We start from the raw sequence: 21,599 nt of genomic DNA, 5'->3' as shown, positions 1-21,599 counted from the left end.
ATTTAATTGAATAATTCACCGGTACACTTCAATTCACATCCTTATCAAATCCTTTTTCACTATCCCAAATATGAATCCAGCTTATGTTTGTGTGATGTGTATTAACGAGCATCTTCATGAAAAGTGAGTACTGGTCACTTGCCTGGGTAGTATTTAAACAAAACTATTCATCAATTTCTAACATATCTTGTTTTCAAAACATTTGAGATTTTGAGGGCAGGCAAGAGAAAATATACAGATGCTGGAAATCGGAGTAACACACACAAAATGCTAGAGGAACGAAGCAGGCCAGGCAGTATCTAGGAAAAAAGTACAGTCAAGTCAACTGTTCTCTTTTGCTAGATGCTGCTTGGCCTGTTGAGTTCCTCCAGCATCTTGTGTGTGTTGCTAAAATTTTGAGGTGGCTTGAATCTGGAGAGGATGACAAGCAAGGGAGATAAAAAGTTATCATGGTGAGTCAGGAATGTGGTTAAGATGCCAACCTGATCAACCATGATCTTATTGAAGGTTAAAGCAGGCTTGAGAGGGCTACCCCTTCAAATGAATGACTATTAGAAGGATGGGGCAGCACAACAATGGTTTAGTGTAGGGATGGTCAACCTATGACGAATGCACCAAAAGTGGCGCATTGGATGATTAGAAGTGTTGCATTGCACCCCAGTGATAATAATAAAAAGTAAGCCTACTCATGCATAAAGCATTAACCAAAAACCGATCTGTAGAAAAAAAAATCTATAACAGGTATTCAAGCAGCTTAGAACTAGAAATGGGTTTTACTGAGAATAAATCTAAAACTTAGCAATTATTTTTAGCGATTATATTATTTTGTGCACATCTTTTGGTGAATGTTATCTTCTTTCACATTAATCTGTTTTCAATTAAAAGAATGTTCAATGAGTCAAACTAGGAAAGAAGTTCTGCAGTTGTTCCATAACTGTTCAATACACGTTTGATACTTGTTTGATGCTGAGGTGCCAGGCGTCTGCACCAGCGGTGTGTCGCAGGTTTTTGCCAGTCAGTTTACAATTGACACTCATGCGCTACGGGGTTGTGCTTTGTTCGTCTTTCGTGAATATTTGCAGTTTTGTACTTTTCCAAAAATTAAGCCTTGTTTTTACATTCAGTTATCCATCACAGTGCAAAAGAAAAGCAGAAAGTGATAGTAAGCATGAGTTCAATGAACAGTGGGAAAATTAGTTCCTATTTATAGCGGGTCCGCCAGGAAAACCATTATGCATTGTTTGTGAAAACACTTTCTCACATAACAGAAGACATGATCTTAATAGACACTATAAAACTACAACATCAGACTGAAATAGAAGGAAAACTGAAGCTAGTGCTTGGGTCTGATTAAGGAAGGAATATGTGATTAAGAAAGAAGAAATCAAAAGACGACAAAATATATTAAAAGTCTCATTAAGGTAAGTAATTTTTATCTTTTTTATAGTAAATCAATATATCATGTAAAAATGCTAAATATGTCTACATTAACATATTTTTACAAGAATTGAATGGGGGTACAAGAGTTGTATGGCACATCTGAGCTCGTGCGTGAAAAAACTGACGCATGGAATGTGAAAGGTTGGCCACCCCTGGTTTAGTGCATGATCATAAGAAGTTAGCAGGCAGGTCCAAAAAGTAGTTAAGTTGGTAACTGGTACATTGGCCTTTAGCAATTGGCCGGTGGTGTTGTGGCAACCATATCGGACTTTGAGATGAGTGGTCCCGCATTCGAACCAGCCAGTTCCTTGCATGCTTTTACTCTGTGCTGGGTCGAGAGGCGAGCTAGCAACTTGGCCTCAAAAAGCAGACAAAAATGCCAAAGAAACAGCAAGGTTGCCACCTGAAGCATCACAAGGCACGGAAAGGAACAACAGCATTGGCCTTTATTGGAAGGGAACTGGAATTTAAGTACATTTTCCAGATGTACACAGTATTGCTGAGGTCACACCTGGTATGCTGTACGTGGTTCAGTCCCCTTACATGGAAAGCATATAATAGCTTTGGACGCACTCCAAAAGGGGATTACAGGGCAAATTTCTGGGAGTCAAGGGTGTTCAATCAAGAGAGGTTGAACTTGTCTTCTTTAGAGCTCGGTTTGAGATGTTTTCATTTCTGGAAGAGTCACAGACAAGGGAACATATCTACTAAATAAGGGAGAAGTTATTTATAACTGAAGTGCAGAAAACTGTATTTTTCTAAGAAGGTTGCATATCCTTGGAATTCTTCACCCCAACAGTTGATGGAAGCCTGATCACTAAATGACTTTAGGGATTGGACACCATGGAATCCCAGGAATTTTCCCTGTCATTTCACCACAAAGATTCTCCATTTTAAAGCTGTTAATTGTTTCCCAATCCATTCTAGCCTGCAGAGTGGTCGAGACTCATGTCACACTAGCGGTTAACCAAAGCATGAAGACGAGACTCTGTTTCCATGAAGACTGCACAGTGAGTGTCTTCCAGTACTGATGATCAAAGGTATCTTAAGGTAGATTGCTGAAAGGAAGCTAGGTAACAGGTTCCCTCATTGCCTATTGTTTATTAGTTGTAGCCAAGTGTATCCAGCAGTCATAGTAAAGCATCAAAAGCTTACTTTTTCTTCTATTTTGAGGTTATTTTATTTTAATAGTGTTATGTCTATTTAGTGCACTCCTGTGATCATTTCAAATCTTTTAAAAAACTCATCCTAATTTACTGTACACTGAGTTTGGTTCCTCTTACAATGCTTTCCACCCAGGCATAGAATTCAATTATCCCTAAACAGCATTTCATCTTGCCTTGATAGCATTGGCAAGAGCATTTTGTAGTCCAGGCTTCAGATTTCACGTGAGCATATGGCACATCTCCAGATTGCCTTCTCACACTGCCTTTCATATATAATTGATTCCCTGCCTGTGTCATAACCACAGGTTCTCTTCCGGGTCTCTTTAACCAGAACTCCTATCAAATCATACACACTGCTGCCTGCACCTTTGTCCTCCCTTCATAATCCCAATACATTTTCCGAGTTCAGGGATAATTACTCAATGAAAAGTAAAATTGAACAATCTGATCATATTAGTTTTCCACTGGATGAATGAGGTTAAATTTACCATTAAAAGTGGGAACATGTTTTCTTCTAAAGCTGAAAGCTCAGATTCCTGATAACTAAAACAAACCCTTTCAGAGCATGTATCAAATCGCGTCAACCCTTATAAAATGGTTAACTACATAGAATAATGGTGCTGAATGTATCAGCTGCAATTGCTGCAAGCAGCAAATTGTCTGTATCTAATTAAATAAGGAGATGGATATAGTAACAATATTTACAGTATATGAAAAATGAAACATGGTCAAATATACAGTTTCAGTGTTAAATATTAGTGCAAAATTCACAACTAAATAATAAGATTGAGAAGATTGTTGTCAATTCTATTTGTTTAACTTTGTAATGGCTATATGTTATGTTTCAATCAATTCCAAAGTATTGCAGTGCATCTACTAAAGTACACACACATTATATATAGACACACATGTACACAAACACAAAGATATATATCAATCATCAAGGCTTTCTGAGATTACCTGGAGACAGAAGCAAGTCTGCAGAAGAACTGAGGCAAATTCTCTAAGATGCTTAGAACAACATACCAGCCGATTTTCTTATAAAACTGCACAGCTGTGGACCTCAGAGAAGTGATGCACTTTAAAAGGCAGAGGGTGATCACACTGCATATTGATTGGATTTAGTTTCTGACTGTTTATTGCTCTTTACAGTATTTTTTTGATATTTAGAAACTGATCTCCATTATGTTTGGAAGTGTCTCAGCTTTGCAGAATTTTTTTACCTGTGCATAAGACCCCATTAATCAGAGAACTCCAGTGAGAATAAGACCCATTGACCACTAATTTCTGCAATCAATGGGCAAGGCAATTCTGAATCTAAATGGCCAAGTCACTGTGGATCCCACGCATCTTAAACTGAGAACACAGAATAGTGCAGCACAAATACAGGCCCTTCTTCCCACAATGTTGTGTTGACCTTTTAACCTACTCCAAAACCAGTCTAACCTTTCCCTTCTACATAGTCTTTTTTTTAAATAAATATAAAGTTTAACCCATTGGTCTATCTAAGAACATCTTAAATGTCCCTGATGTATCTGACTACCACCTGCCCTGGAATACACTTCCAACTCTCACTGTAAAAATCCTACCTCTCCCTTGCTCCCACCTCTTATAATTTCCTCCAATAAATTTAAAAGTATGTCTTCTCTATTAGCAATAGCTGCCATGGGAAAACACTGTTGGATATTCACTCCAACTATGCCTCCCATCATCTTATACACATCTGTCAAGTTACTTCTCATCATCCTCCTCTCCAAAGAGAAAAAAAACCTAGCTTGCCCAAGCATTTTTCATAAGGCATGTTCTATAAACCAGGCAGCATCCTGGTAAATCTCCTCTGCATCCTCTATAAGCTTCTACATCCTTCTTATAACGAGATGACCAGAACTGAATACAGTGGATTGTGGTTAGCTGGTTCATCAGTTAATTGGGATAGCCGCTTATTTTGGACAGCATTTAAAGAAAAAAAACTAATTGAGAAAATAGGTGGGATTCCCTATGGTTATTTGGGACACTATGAGCGCTTAATTGGAACAGGAGACTGTTGCCGAACAGTTTCTAACTGGCATCGGTCTGTTAGATATACCATGCTTAGAACGAAGAGTTTTCTAATAGCAATGATTGCATGTATTTGTGGATGACAGACTTGAGTAGAGCACCAACGCAGAGGCTTTGTACAAGTAGGGCCTGAGCTGCCTGTACCTCCTGAGGAGACAGATCCTTTGGAGTATGCACGCCTCTTCTTCACATGTTCTATCAGTCTGTTGTCACCAGTACAATCTTCTATGCGGTGGTGTGCTGGGGCAACAACATCAATAAGGGGATGCCAACAGGCTCAATAAACTGATTAGAAGGGCTGGCTTTGTTATAGGGGTCAAATTAGACACACTGGAGGCTGTGGTAGAACAATGGACCCTACGGAAAATCCTGGCAATTCTGGACAATGTTTCTCACCTTCTGCATGCCACCTTGGCTGAACAGAGGAGCACTTTTAGTAATAGACTAAGGTAACCGCGCTGCTCCAAACAGTGCTATACAAGGTCATTCTTACCCTCGGCCATTAGGCTACATAATGAATCAACCTATAGCCAGGGAACTGATGACCCCCTCCTGTTAGACTACTCAAGGTAACTTATTTTTTATTCTTCTTACTTCCCTTCTAATATTTATATCCATGCACTTGTAATGCTACTGTGACATTAACTTCCTCTGGGATCAATAAAGTATCTATCTGTCTGATGTTCAGAACACAGTGATTTTTATCACTGATAATTTTTGAGAAATAGGCGCAAGTCAATTGAGAACTCTTTTGCTCACTGTGATTTCAAGCACTCAGGATTGGAAATGCCAGAAATGGTCGGAGTGAAAATGAAATGATTTCACTACTTCAACAATTTTGAATCCATGAAGAAGTTGAAGATATCAATAATCTTGAATGTTACAATGAAAATGAAAATATGGAGGATGCATTATATGAAGGCAGTCTAATATATGCACTAGGTGCCTGCACTGTTTTTGTTCATTTACAGTCAATCAAAAGAACACGCTGTGTACACAGGATGAATTTCATTATTGATAAATATTAGGAACTAATATATTGTTTTATAGAACTACAGTAGTATTAGTAATGTTCTAATTGTATTTCATTTAAATATAGTTAAATGATACTTTGTTTTTCATATACTTTTTAACTAAATGTGGGCTCACTTTTAACATTTAAGAAAAACTTGGACAGGTACACGGATGAGAGGTGTATGGAGGGATATGGTCCAGGTGCAGGTCAGTGGGTCTAGGCAGAAAAATGGTTTGGCACAGCCAAGAAGGGCCAAAAGGCCTGTTTCTGTGCTGTAATGTTCTATGGTTCTATTTCCATGAAACCTCAGCTAATTGGAGCAGCCGCTTAATAGGGCTAATGTATACTGGTCCTGATGTGTCCCAGTTAACTAGAATTCACTGTAGAATACTCCAAATCTGTTCTAACTAGAGTTTTATAGAGCTGCAATATTACCTTAATACTCTTGAACTCAATCCCCCAACTAATGAGTGCAAAAGGTACCATATACTGTACTGTCTTAAGCACCTTATCAAATTGTGCAAAACTTTGAGTTTTCTATGGAATTGGAATTCGAGGTCGCTTTGTTCCTCCACATTGCTATAGATCATGCCATTAATCTTGTACTCTGCCTTCAGGTTCAACCTTCAAAAGTGTATCACTTCACACTTACCTTGATTGAAATGCAACTTCTGCAACTTCTCAGCCTAGCTTTGCATTCTGTCAGTGTTCCACTGTAATGTACGACAACCTTCTATACGGTCCATCAATCTTTCTGTCATCTGCACACATTAATCCACACTTTCACTTTAAGAACCTCCCAGATTCCAAGCACATTTCCTCTTTATTCCTTATCAATGCTACCTTCACTCTAGTCTTCTGTTGTTCTTCATGTAAATGCAGAACACCTTGCGGGTTCCCTTAATCTTATTTTCCAAGGCCTTCTCATGTCTCCTTCTAGCTCTCCCAAGTCCATTCTTAAGCTCCTTCCTGGCTATCCTATAACTCTCAAGATCCTGTTTGATCATTGCTTCCAAAACATTAATTATACTCCCTTCTTCCTCTTGACTAAATGTTCCACCTCTCTTGCCAACCATGGTTCAACCACTCTACCATCTTGTCTCTGCCTCAAAGGGACAAACTAATCCAGAACTTCATGTAAGTGCTCCTTTAAAGATCTCCATATTTTCATTGTGCATCTGCTCCCAATTTATGCACCCAAGTCCCTGCCTCAGATCATCAAAATTAGCCCATCCCCAGTTAAATACTTCCCAATACCATCTAGTCCTATCCTTGCCCGATGCATGGTAAAGGTCAGAGTGATGAGGTCACTGTCTCTGAAATGCTCAACCACCAAGAGATCTGTCACCTGTCCAAGCTCATTCCCTGTCATTGGATCCAGTATGGCCTCTCCTCTAGTCGGCCTGTCCACATATTGTGTCAGGAATCCTTCTTGGACATACCTAACAAAATCTGCCCTATCTAAACCTCCTGTAATATGAAGATGCTAAACAACATTAGGGAGGTTGAAGTCACCCATGACAACAACACTATTATTTTTGCCTCCCAATCTGCTTCTTAGTGTCCTGTTGATAGTGGGGAGAGGGCTATAGAATACTCCCAAAAGAGTGATTGCTCCCTTCCTGTATCTGACTTCCACTCACACTGAATCAGTAGACAATCCCTCCATGATGTCCTCCCTTTCAGCTATAATACAAATCTTGAATAGCAATGCCACACCACCTCTTTTACCTCCCTCTCTTTTCGCCATCTAATTCTCAGAACATCCGGCAGCCTTGTGATAGTCAAGTCTCCGTAATGGCCACTATGTGGTAGCCCCATGAGCTGATCAATGCTTCAAGTTCATCACCCTTGTTCCTGATGCTTCTCGCATTAAAGTAAACACACTTGAACCTATCCCATTGACTGCAATTTTGTCCTATCTACTACATATCCTTCCTCACAAGTTCTCCAGACAGTGTACTTTCTTACACACCAACTGCTCCATCAACTACGCTGGTTTCCATCCCCTTGCTAACTTAGTTTAAACTGTCCACAACAGCTCTGGCAAATCGCCCCATCAAGGTTATTGATAGTTTTCCAGTTTAACTGTAACTTGTCTCTTTTGTACAGGTCATATATCTTTGGAATAAGCCTACCATGAGGGACTGTCAAAAACCTTACTAAAATTGACGTGGACAACATCTACTGCTCTACTTTCATCAATCACCTTTGGTATCTCCTGGTCAAACTCGGTTGAATTAGTAAAGTCTGACATGCCCTGCACAAAACCATGCTGACTGTCCATAATGGTTTTCTAAATGCTCGTAATTCCTATCCCTACAAATACCCTAGAATAGCTTCCCAACCACTGATATGAGACTCACTTGTCTATAGTTTCCAAAATTATCCTTATTTTCCTTCTTAAAACAATAGTAAAATATTGTGCTGATGAACTGGATTAGCCAATACATTATTCACCCTCCCGACCAGCCTGCTACCTTAAAAAGGCCACTGGCCACATGATCAGAAGGCCTCATCATCAACTAGAGAGACAAGCACAATGGACAACTGTCTTGCTTGATCACCTCAGGAAATTAAGCTTGTCTTGAAAAGCAGAAGTTAACTTTTATCAACAAAATATAATTTGCAAAGAAGCAGTGAAAGAAGGCACATTTCAAAAAGACAGGTAGTTGGATTATTTATATTCCATAACAGTTTGTTAATCTACTTGAATAATATTGAATGGTAGAGAGCACTCATTCTGGGTCAGATGCTGGCTAACTCTAAATTTCAAGCACTTTCCTGTATTTCATATCCTCAGTAAATGCACTTAAGCTGCCCATATTGTGTTGCTTATTTACCACTGTAACATCTCTGAATAAAATGTTCATTTAGTTTTTGCTGCGTACAAAATATTACCTCAGTACTAAATTATTTAAATCAATATTTACAACATGTATTGTTTACATATCGTGCAATTATATTAGCTGTTCAGATAGAATGATGACTAGTTTGGGAGATGTTCTACTCCTACTATTTATGCTGAGCTTCCAATAAATGGCATTGACTCTCACATTGCCATGCCAAAATGCATTTTCTCCATCTCCTGCCATCAACCAGAGATTCTGACAAGACAGTCAGGAAATTCCACGTCTTTCCAAAATGGTTCTGAAAACATCCAAGAATCTTTACTTCTATCCACTTCCAGACTCAAAACTGTGCCAGACTTCAGAACAGAGCAACTGTTTTGAGTTTGGTGCAAGGCCCACCCATTAAAAATTGATTGATTGCAATTACAGTGTCAGTGCTGAGGATAATGGCCCAGGGGAAGAACCTGATATCAATTTGCCTATCCTGTCAACGAATCTGGAGGACATAGATAGCATCCCTCCAGTACTTTGTGGCCCTTGCCATAGTAGTGCAGTCCATGTCACATTTAAATCTTATGTTAAAGATTCACGATCTACAGAACTGTTGGACCAATGTGACTTGTCTATTTTTGACAAGTACAGAGAGGATCGCCCAAATAGTCTCTTTCATAACATTTTAGTAATTTTAAGTAGTAACTACCAGACACTGCATTACAAGAGGGAGGCCTAAGACTTCTAAATAAGGTGTAGGGCGTGAAATAACTAATAGGCTCTAAAGTTCACGCGATTGCATTTCACATTATCTCAAATGTGTGTTTGATGATTTGTGAAGTGATAGGAACCAAATTACGCAAACACGAGGAATTCTGCAGATGCTGGAAATTCAAGCAACACACATTACAGTGGGTTGCAAAATAAATGCATGACATGAAGTTAACCTCCTGACCAAGTATGGCAATGCTTTCAGGAAATACAGCAGTACGAGTAAAGTAATTTATACTCTGGTGCATTTTAAAAAACTGTCCATGCCTGACATTTCACAAGAGTAAATTGCCAGAGCTATATACACCAATAATTTTTAGAGTTTTAAAAACAACAATACTCATTTATTTCTGTTATTCTGCTGTGGTTTCTTGTAAATTCTAAAAACAACTTTTCCTTTGTCATTCTCACCTCTAAATCAACAACATTCAGTGCATAAGTGTGATTAGACTTTTTACAGAATGGCTGTTTTTAGACACCTATACCCGTAACAGATTATATTAGACCCATGTTGTTTATGTTGGACTAGAACTACAGATCATAAGCCTCAGAAAGGAATGCTGTGTCCCTCCCCAAAAGGGGAGAATAGCAAAAGGTATGACACCTTCAAAGTGTTACAAGTATAAAAAGTAAACCCTAAACCTATTTGTATTAAATTTCTAAAAGTGTGGATGATGCCCAGCTGGGGCAATAACAAATTCCAGATGGACATTAATAAATTCACGCAATTGGCAAATAATCAGTAATTATGGTTCAACACAGAGTGCAAGGTGATACATATTGGAAGGGAGAACTTAGAGGCTACTTAATACATGGTGAAATTGAGAAACAAGACAATCTCAATACAATAATAGAAGTCAGTAAAGAACTAAAAGAAAAAAATCAAACAAAGATGGGGGCAATGAAGAATGTATTTATTTCTGAGAGGTCACGTGATGTCATGCCATTGATGGGGCGCTTCCTTGAATAACTCCTACAAAAAAATCTTTACAACCCATCTATAAGGCTCTCATATAACCTTAATAAAAGCAATGGTTAAAGGAAAAATCATGGAAATCCTACTGGCGCTATTGCTGCAGGCCTTGCACTCCTGGGAGCGTCTGGAGTTGAGGGACGCGGGAGCAATGGTGATGAGGCCTGCTCATCGGATAGTTCCTCTGAGCCTGTGGAAGGTCTGAGGATGACGGCAGCGTGACGCGGTGACAGCTCGGGTAGTGACCTCGCGGCCACGATTCACGAGTTGGCTGATGCAGTCCAGACTTTAACCGGTAGGATGGACAAATTCGAGAGTCATTTAGACCTTACCATGCAAGAATCTAAGGAAGTGAAGCAGACTTTGGAATCTTTAAATTTGCGAACCCAGGATTTAGAAAATAATATGAAGGATATTGTGAATAGATTACAAAGCCTGGAAAAAGAAAAAGATTCCTGGAGGACTGAGAAAGTAAAAGTAATGGATAAACTGGACTCCCTTGAAAACTATAGCAGAAGAAATAATATCAAAATAGTGGGTTTAAAAGAGGGATTGGAAGGAAGAGACGCAGCAACTTTCTTTCAAGAATGGATCCCTGAACTTCTGGAGAAAAAACATTTTGACAAAGAATTATAGAACGAGCCCACAGGACTTTAATCCCCGACCACCTCCAGAGCAAAGGCCGCGCTCTATACTTATATGCTTTTTGATGTATCATGATAAACAAAAAGTATTACGAGCTGCAGCAATGACTCTGCCATAGTTGGATGCGTCAGCAAGGGAGATGAGGCTGAGTACAGGGCTACGGCAGAAAACTTTGTCACGTGGTGTGAGCAGAATTATCTGCAGCTTAATGTGAAAAAGTCTAAGGAGCTGGTGGTAGACCTGAGGAGAGCTAAGGTACCGGTGACCCCTGTTTCCATCCAGGGGGTCAGTGTGGACATGGTGGAGGATTACAAATACCTGGGGATATGAATTGATAATAAACTGAACTGGTCAAAGAACACTGGGGCTGTCTACAAGAAGGGTCATAGCCTTCTCTATCTCCTGAGGAGACTGAGGTCCTTTAACATCTGCCGGACGATGCTGAGGACGTTCTACAAGTCTGTGCTGGCCAGTGCAATCATGTTTGCTGTTGTGTGCTGGGGCAGTAGGCTGAGAGTAGCAGACACCAACAGAATCAACAAACTCATTTGTAAGGCCAGTGATGCTGTGGGGATGGAACTGGACTCTCTGACGGTGGTGTCTGAAAAGAGGATGCTGTCCAGGTTGCATGCCATCTTAGACAATGTCTCCCATCCACTACATAATGTACTGGTTGGGCACAGGAGTACATTCAGCCAGAGACTCATTCCACCGAGATGCAACACAGGGCGTCATAGGAAGTCATTCCTGCCTGTGGCCATCAAACTTTACAACTCCTCCCTTGGAGGGTCAGACACCCTGAGCCAATAGGCTGGTCCTGGACTTGGTTCATAATTTACTGGTATAATTTACATATTACTATTTAACTATTTATGGTTCTATTACCATTTAATTATTTACGGTGCAACTGTAACAAAAACCAATTTCCCCCAGGATCAATAAAGTATGACTATGACTAATAGAGGCCAGAGAGAGAAATGGCCTACAAGAGTTTGAAGGGGTTAAGATATTCTTCTTTCCAGATATTAGTGTGGCCTTGTTAAGAAAAAGGAAAGACCTTGACTTAACAAGGAGGTCATTAAAGAATAAAGGTCTTCAACATTCTTTATTATATCCAGCAAAGCTGAGAATTACTCTGTTGGATGGAGGGAGGAAATTTTTTTTACTAACCCCTAGGAGGTGATAAACTTTATTCAAAAAATATCTGAGACATCATGAATCAGAATATTCTTCTGGAACAAGAGGCCTAGAAAGATGTATCTTGGACAAATCAATTATAACATTATAATCTTGAATGAATCTATATGATTATGGATGAAGAATATTATTATTTAAAATATTGATTATGGATGGTCTTTTTGAATTATACTACTTAGGAACTATATAGTTCATCTAATTTTGTTATAACTAGTATGAATAGCTTTGATTATATAGATGTCATCTTTTGATATGTTTAATTTTTGGTATGCTGGATATGTATTAAGTTACAAGATTTAGGATTATATTTAAGTTTCTTTGAATTCTCTTTATTCGGATATATTGCTATATTAATGATATTTACTTTCAATATTATAGATTATGTTAGATATTTAGTATTCACAGGTGTGGAATACAATTTATTTTTACAGATGTTTAATTAAGGAGTTATTGGGGGAGTGGATAATTTTTTCATCTCTTTTTTAAAAAGATTAATTATGTTATATGTTAAAGAATGTCCATCTTTAGTACAGTGTTTATCGGACCCCTCAGTAAGAGAGGTTAAGGCGCCGTGGACTTGGATCGCCAGTTGGGAGGGTTTTTCCTCCCTTTCTTTTTTTTTTTTAATTTTTTTTTCCTCTTTGGTGTCCTTTCTATTTTCTATACTCTATGGAGAAAAGCACCAAATATCTCAGTCACTCAAAGAAGGGGGATTAATTTATACTTTGTTTGTGGGCAGGATTTATCAACCAATAAAATCTGATAACTGTGAATACAGCAATTAAATTTTTAAGTCTTAATGTTAATGGGATAAATGGACTGATAAAAAGGAAAAAGGTCCTGGCATATCTTAAAAAAAATCATATTGATATTACCTTGCTTCAAGAATCTCATCTTACAGTGACAGAACATAATAAATTAAAGAGAGGATGGGTTGGTCAAGTAATAGCATCCTCCTTTAATTCTAAAGCCAGAGGAGTGGCAGTATCGATAGGGAAGTATTTGCCAGTGAGGGTGGAGGGTACTATCATAGATCCGGCCGGGCGATTTGTTACGGTCAATTGTCAAATATACTCAGAATCCCGGACACTTTGAATTTATATGCCCCCAATTATGATGATGAGAAATATATCCAAAATATTTTTTTGAAAGTTGTTCAAGGAAATGGAAATATCTTAATTGGAGGGGACTTCAATTTTTGTCTGGATCCAATTTTAGATAGATCAGTTAAAAAAGTCATGAAGGTCAGGGCAGCAAAAACCACCCTGGCCTTCATGAAGGACTTGAATATTATAGATGCTTGGAATGGCAGCATCCAATGGAAAGAGACTACTCTTTCTATTCAAAACAATATGATTCCTACTCTGGAATTGACATTTCTAATATCAGCTAAATTAGAAAGTACGATCATTCAAACAGAATATGCCACTAGACTATTATCGGACCATTCACCTTTAATTTTGTCAATTTAAATGCCTGATAAACAAAAAAATATATAGATGGCGTTTTAATCCTTTGCTGTTGAAAAGACCAGAGTTTTGCAGTTTTATTAGAGCTCAAATAGAATTGTTCTGTGAGACGAACTCACCCTCTGCTGCCAATAACTTATTATGGGACACATTGAAAGCATACTTAAGAGGACAGATAATTGGATATGTTAAGGGTATAAAAAATAAATATGTAACAGAATTAAATGAGTTGGAGAAAGAAATAACACAATTAGAAAAAGACTGTCAGAATTTAACAACAGGAAAATTATAAAAAATTAATAAAGAGTATAACACAAAACAAACCTATAGAATAGAAAAAAATGATACTAAAATCAAAACAACAATATTATGAATTAGGAGAGAGAACCCACAAAGTACTATCTTGGCAATTGAGGGTGGAAGAAACGTCCAGAACAATAAATGCGATTCAAACAGGGGAAGGTAAGATTTCATATAAGCCAAAAGAAATAAACGATACTTTTAAGCAGTTCTATTCAGAACTATATAAATCAGAATCAGTGGGTGACTCACTGAAAATTGATGATTTCTTATCTAATTTACAACTTTCCAAATTGAGTCAACACGATCAGGAAGAATTGGATGCCACTTTTCTAGGGAGGAAATTGAAAGAGCCCTAGTCTTATTACAGGCTAATAAATCACCGGGAGATGATGGTTTTCCCCCTGGATTTTATAGAGAATTTAAGGATCAATTAATGCCCCTTTTTATGAGGGTGTGACTCAGGCTGAGGAGACCCATACTCTACCGGAATCCTTTTCAACAGCAATTATTACGTTAATTCTTAAGGCGGCTAAAGCTAGCACCTTATAGGCCTATCTCATTTTTAAATGCGGACTATAAAATTATAGCAAAGGCATTGGCTAATAGATTAGCTCGATATCTGCTAAAATTGATTAAATCCGATCAAACAGGATTTATTAAAAATAGACAATTATCTGATAATATTGGCAGATGTGAAATGTGAGGAGGATGTTATGAGAATGCAGGGTGACAGACAGGCTGCGTGAGTGGGCAGATGCATGGCAGATGCAGTTTAATGTGGATAAGTGTGAGGTTACACACATCAAAGTTGCTGGTGAACGCAGCAGGCCAGGCAGCATCTCTAGAAAGAGGTACAGTCGACATTTCAGGCCAAGACCTTTCGTCAGGACGAAGCCTGAAACGTCGACTGTACCTCTTCCTAGAGATGCTGCCTGGCCTGCTGCGTTCACCAGCAACTTTGATGTGTGTTGCTTGAATTTCCAGCATCTGCAGGATTCCTGTTGTTTGCGTTTTTAAAATGTGTGGTTATCCACTTTGGTGGTAAGAATGAGAAGACAGTTTATTATCTAAATGGAGTCAAGTTAGGAAAAGGGGAAGCACAACGAGATCTAGGTGTTCTTGTACATCAGTCACTGAAAGCAAGCATGCAAGTACAGCAGGCAGTGAAAAAAAGCTAATGGCATGCTGGCCTTCATAGCAAGGGGAATTGAGTATAAGAGCAAAGAGGTCCTTCTGCAGCTGTACAGGGCCCTAGTGAGACCACACCTGGAGTACTGTGTGCATTTTTGGTCTCCAAATTTGAGGAAGGACATTCTTGCTATTAAGGGAGTGCAGCATAGGTTCACAAGGTTAATTCCCAGGATGGCGGGACTGTCATATGTCGAAAGATTGGAGCGACTGGGCTTGTATACTCTGGAATTTAGAAGGCTGAGAGGGGATCTTATTGAAACATATAAAGATTAAGGGATTGGACATGCTGCAGGCAGGAAGCATGTTCCCGCTGATGGGTGAGTCCAGAACCAGAGGCCACAGTTTAAGAATTAGGGGTAGACCATTTAGAACGGAGTTGAGGAAAAACTTTTTCACCCAGAGAGTGGTGGATATATGGAATGCTCTGCCCCAGAAGGCTGTGGAGGCCAAGTCTCTAGATGCTTTCAAGAAAGAGCTCTTAAAGATAGTGGAATCAAAGGTTATGGGGATAAGGCAGGAACTGGATACTGATAGTGGATAATCAGCCATGATCCCAGTGAATGGCAGTGCTGGTTTGAAGGGCCAAATGGCCTACTCCTGCATCTACTGTCTATTGTCTGACTATTGACTATATTACATTTAGCTAGGATGAAGGTGGACCTGACTGTAGCAGTGACTTTAGATGCTGAAAAGGCCTTAGATAGACTTGAATGGGATTTTTTATTTAAAACAATAGAAAAATTTGGTCTAAGCCAAATACTCAAATTGGATAAGAGCACTTTACCATCAGTCTAAGTTCAAAATAATTACGAATGGGCAGATCTCACCAGTTTTCTCTCTACACAGATCTAGTGGACAAGGTTGCCCACTATCTCCAGCTCTATTTCTTCTGGCAATAGAGTCATTGGCTGAGGCTGTCAGACGGGATCCAGACATAAAGGGGTTTAAAGTGGCCCAGGAAGAATATAAAATTAATTTATTTGCTGATGAAATTTTAGATATTTGGCTGACCCAGTCGGCTCTTTGATAAGACTTGGGGCCTTGCTGGACAATTATGGTATAGTCTCAGAATATAAAATAAATTGGAATAAAAGTGAAATTTTACCTTTAGGTAGAGGAGACTATGCCCAATATCAATATGGCACTCAGTTTAGATGGGTTAAATTCAACATGAAATATCTGGGGATTAAGTTTAATCGTAATTTGGATGATCTTTATAAATCTAATTACCTCCCCTTGCTGCAGAATGTCAAGGAGGACCTACGTAGGTGGATAAACCTTCCCATCACACTGATGGGCAGAAAGAACTGTATAAAAATGAAGATAATGCCAAGACTTCAGTATTTTTTTCAGCCTTTATCTATCCCATTATCCAGTAATTTTTTTTTAAAGATTATCAATGGACAAATTCGTCTATTTTTATAGTCAGGTAAAATATCTAGAATCTCCATGGAAAAAAATGAACTGGGACTATAAATTAGGAGGGTTAAAATTACCAGGTTTTAAAAACATTATTTAGCTGCACAAGTACATTTTATTGCTTCTTTTTTTGATGAGACAACTATTCCTTCTTGGGTTACAATTGGCTTACATATGGTAGGAGAAGAGATGGCAGAAGAATTTATATATAAATGGGACTCCAAATTCTTTCTATCTTTTTACTAATTTTCAAGTTCATAAACATAATAACAATAGTGATACAAAGAGATTGCAATTACCTTATTGTTAATAAACATATACAAAAAAAGGCTACAAATAGTACAAGTGTAATAGACTGGGACTCCAAATTAATTAAAAAGAGAAAAACAAACAATCCTCTACTGAGACATGTAATTTATATCTGGGAAAAAAAATAATTTATGGGTCTAAAAATGGAATATCCTCAAAGATGCCTCTATCTCAAAACAAATTAATACCCATGACTCTGGGTAATAAATTTCTAGTCACCTGGTATCAACACGGTTTCAGGCGCATTAAAGATGGTTATAAACAGCAGAAGCAATTTATGTCTTTTGAGGGACTTATAAATATAATTTATCTAATAACACATTCTTCTGCTATCTCCAATTACGATCTTTTTTGAGGGACTGTTTGGGTCCATCACTGGCCCTACCAAGGTGCTCAGACATGGAGATTCTAATTCGAAAGGGGAATACAACTAAATTTATTTCTAATATGTTTTCTTAATTCCAAGACCAATGCCCAAAGCTTGGTATATACAGATCGAGGGAGAGATGGGAGTTGGATTTGGGCATTGTAATTGATCATCAATGTTGGTCACATCTATGTTTGGATAGTGTTACCACTCTTATCAACTCTAGATACAGAATGATGCATTTTAATTTTTTTTACATCAGTTGTATCTCACACCTGAAAAAAATACATAAAAATAAACCAGAAATTTCTGACAACTGTTTCAGGTGTGGCATAGATGTTGGTACCTTTTTGCATTCCACCTGGCTATGCACGAAACTGAGATCTTCTTGGATAGATCCGGGGGAGGTACTGGGAAAGATTCTGGGGATGGATTTCTCTCCGGACCCAGAATTATTTCTTCTGGGGAACTTAGCAGTTTTGAAAGTTAACCTCCCCAGGAATAAATCCAAATTTATTAAATTTGCATTGTCAGTGGCCAGGAAATGCATAGCAGTAACATGGAAATCCGATTCCCTTCTACATATTGATCGATGGAATAAAGAAATGCAAAGCTGTATACCCCTTGAGAAGATTACTTATACCATTAGGAATGGATACACTATGTTCATTGAGATTTGGCAACCATATTTGGATTACTTAAATGCCCAGATTGTTTAATCTATTTTAATTTTTTTTAAATTAATATATCCCTTATTATAAGCTAGTTTCTTTAATTTATATTTTAAACTGACTCTGAGAGCTGGATGCCTACTCTTCTTTTCCTTTTTTCCCCCCTTCTCTCCTTTCTTTCCTCTGTCTTTATTTATGTTTTTCTTTCTCCCTCCCTTTTTCTAAATGCGGGGAAATGGTGTTGGGATAGATGTTCTCTTTTTTCCTCTCGGACTTATTAATGTATTTGGATTTTTTTTTCAATATGTAATAATTGTATTAATTTAGTCCTTATATTTCTTCTTTAAAAAATAAATAAAATTTTAAAAAAATGTATTTATTTCCATAGGAGCAGAAATGGATTGGAGGGCTTGAGTTTACTGAGAAATTGGATAGTCTAAGACTATTTTCTCTGGAGCCAAGGAGCTGAAAGGTGGATCTTACAACCAACTGTATGTGGGGCATACAGATTGGGAGAATAGTTACATTCCAACACTAGAGGGCATAGTTTATGGGGACAGGAAAAGATTTAAAGGGAATTAAAGGGGCAAGATTTTTACACAGAGGGTGGTGGGTATCTGGAGCAAGCTGCTAGTGCATGCATTGGAAAGCTTCAGAGGGACTACATTATAAGTTATGTTATTGATTCACAGTTAGATTGTACTTGAGAAGTTCCCTCCTCTTTCCCTTTTCTATTTCTCACTCTGACTTCTTACCTTCTTCTTCATGTAAAGTTTAATGGTGTTTGGCAGACCAGCATAAGGTGCATAAGGACTGTCCTGACGAAGGGTCTTGGCCTGAAACGTCGACTGTACGTCTTCCCATAGATGCTGCCTGGCCTGCTGGGTTCCACCAGCATTTTGTGTGTGTTCCTTGATAAACTATATCTGTCCCAAAGATCGATTTAGCAATTACATGTTTACTTTGCACTTCATAGGAACTGCTTTTAAACAATACATGCTGCATTGTTTCATGACAAGTGGACTCCCAACAGATGCTGACATCATGCACATTAATTCTGAACAAAGAATTATTCAAACCAGTATACATAAACATTTAAGTACAATTTCTTCCCTCTTACACCAGTTGAGTTCCCACCATCCTCAATTATTGGAGGGGGGGGGTGTATATATACACACACATACATATACCATCCTTTCTTTTCTTTGGCCCAACTTTTTTACCATAATGATTGAATAGACTTTTTAATTATGACTTTCACCTTCTCTTTATGCCTTTATGCAAAGGCACCATTTCATTTACATTTTTAATTTTAAGTGATTGATTAACTAATATGTCTGCCTCCTCATTCCCTTTAAGCACAACATGGGCATGCACCCGTAAGTATTAGATACACAAGCCTAGACCCTGAATCCTCAGCAGATGTTGTCCAAACTCAAGAGGAACGTCTGGCCTACAATTTGAAATGCTTGTTTTAATAGATGTCAAAACTGAGAACGAATCAAAGCAGAGACATACAAAATCAGGGCATACTTCTTCAGTCCATTCCAAGGCTAAAATAATAGCAACTATCTCAGATGTGAATAATAAAACATTATCTGTTAATCTTTTCTTATTAGTCACTTGAAACCTTGGAACATAAACAGAAACACCCGTACAACCTCTCACAAGACCTCTTGAAACATTGGTGTGGATATGCAAGAAGCATAATGTCTGCCATGCATAGATTTTTGAACTACCAATGCCACTGATTGACAATCTTTGTTCAACTTGATCAATTTTTGAAGGCTTAAATCAAGCACAGGCAAAGGGAAAAACCGTGGAGGAGTGACAGAAAGGGATACATCGGGACCATATTCTACTTTAAACAACCCAAGATTGTGGGCCCATCCATTCCCCATCCACTCAAAACTGAAGACTACAAATGCAACACTCTACTAATGTTGCCAATATTGAGTGACCAACATGATGTCTTCATACGTTAACCCAATAAATCATTGGTAACTGTAACCTGCATAGAAGTAAATGTGCTTCTACCATTTCTACCAGAAATGCCGAAATAGGGGATGATGTAGTAGCACCATAACAGTATCACAATGCTTGAGCTTCAACTTCAACTTCAACTTCATCCAGGAGCTTTTAAAGCCACTAGAGAGGATGATCCATAAGCGAGAAATTCGTAATCAAAGACTGATCCGATTAAAGCAATATACATTTTTAAGTGACCTCTAATCATACCCAATTATGTACCTGAGCGCATTAAGGGTTTTTTAACACTTCTCTGGAATTCTATTCACATGCATCTTCCATGTTAACCTTGTGTCCATTCTCTTAGCTGGAAACTTTACCACTGACTCTTGTTTAAGAGATACACCAGATACCTTGAGATCAATTGTGGGTATAATGGTCCTTTCAGAAAAATACAAACTTGAGTCTTTACAACAGAAAAATTTAAACCCGTACTGATACCCTCATTCCCCTAGTTCATTATTAGTTGCCTACATTTTCCTAACTATATAATTTATATTCCTGCCTCTCTTCCACACCGCGCCATCATCAGAAAATAATGATTTGGAAATATCTGAACCTGATTCTGAATCAGAATAAGGTTTTTTTTTAAATCACCGGCATTTGTCGTGAAATTCGTTAACTTAGCAGCTGCAGTACAATGCAATATATGATAATATAGAAAGGAAAAAAGTCAATTACAGAAAGTATATATATGTATATTAAATAGGTAGATTAAAAATAAAAACATAAAACGTATATATTAAAAAATAGATCATGTTCATGGGTTCAATGTCAACTTAGGAATCATATATCAGAGGGGAAGAAGCTGTTCCTGAACCGCAGAGTGTATGACTTCAGAGTTCTGTACCTTTGTAACAATGAGAAGAGGGCATTGGAGTTCCTTAATAAATGACGCCGCCTTTCTGAGGCACCGGTCCTTGAAGATATCTTGGCTACCACAGAAGCTAGTACCCAAAATAGAACTGACTAATCTTATAACTTTCTGTAGCTTCTTTCAGTCCTGTGCCATAGCCCCCCAACGCCCCCCCCACCCCCATACCAGATGGTGTTGCAGCCTGTCATTTTGCTCTATGTGGTACATCTATAGAAGTTTTTGAATATTTTAGGTAACAAACCAAATACCTTCAAAATTCTAATGAAATATAGCTACTGTCTTGCCTTCTTTATAGCTGCATTGATATGTTGGGACCAGGTTAGATCCTCAGAGATCGTGACACACAGAAACTTGAAATTGCTCACTCCCTCCACTTCTGATCCCTCTCAGGATTGGTGTTCCCTCATCTTATCTTCTTGAAGTCCACAGTCAGCTCTTTCGTCTTACTGACTCTTAATGCAAGGTTGCTGCTGCAACACCACTCAACTAGCTGGTATGTCTTGGTCCTGTACACTATCTCATCTCCATCGAAGATTCAGCCAACAATGGTTGTATCAAGAGTAAATTTATAGATGGCACTGAAGCTATACCTAGCCACAGGGTTATGGTACAGAAGGAGTAGAGCAGTGGGCTAAGCACACAGCGCTGAGGCAGAAAATGGTTCGGCACAGCCAAGAAGGGCCGAAAGGCCTGATTCTGTGCTGTAGTTTTTCTATGGTTTCTAATTATTATACAATTCCCAGTTACACACCTTTGCTATATTCTCAACTACCCGTGTAAGATCTATAGCAGAAACAACATTGTGAAATAGATTTATCCTTTTACTCCTACCATCATTCAAGCACACCAAACATTTT

At 38.3% G+C, this 21,599-nt stretch overlaps 1 protein-coding gene across 2 annotated transcripts in view; it reads right to left on the bottom strand.

Annotated features, from left to right (window-relative positions):
* Positions 1-21,599, bottom strand: part of LOC134343418 (zeta-sarcoglycan) — a 981,051-nt gene that overhangs the window by 461,148 nt on the left and 498,304 nt on the right. The window lies entirely within an intron of this gene.

The sequence above is a fragment of the Mobula hypostoma genome, chromosome 3 (genome assembly GCF_963921235.1).
Source record: "Mobula hypostoma chromosome 3, sMobHyp1.1, whole genome shotgun sequence".
Lineage (NCBI taxonomy): Eukaryota > Metazoa > Chordata > Chondrichthyes > Myliobatiformes > Myliobatidae > Mobula > Mobula hypostoma.
This window is presented reverse-complemented; position numbering and strand designations above follow the sequence as displayed.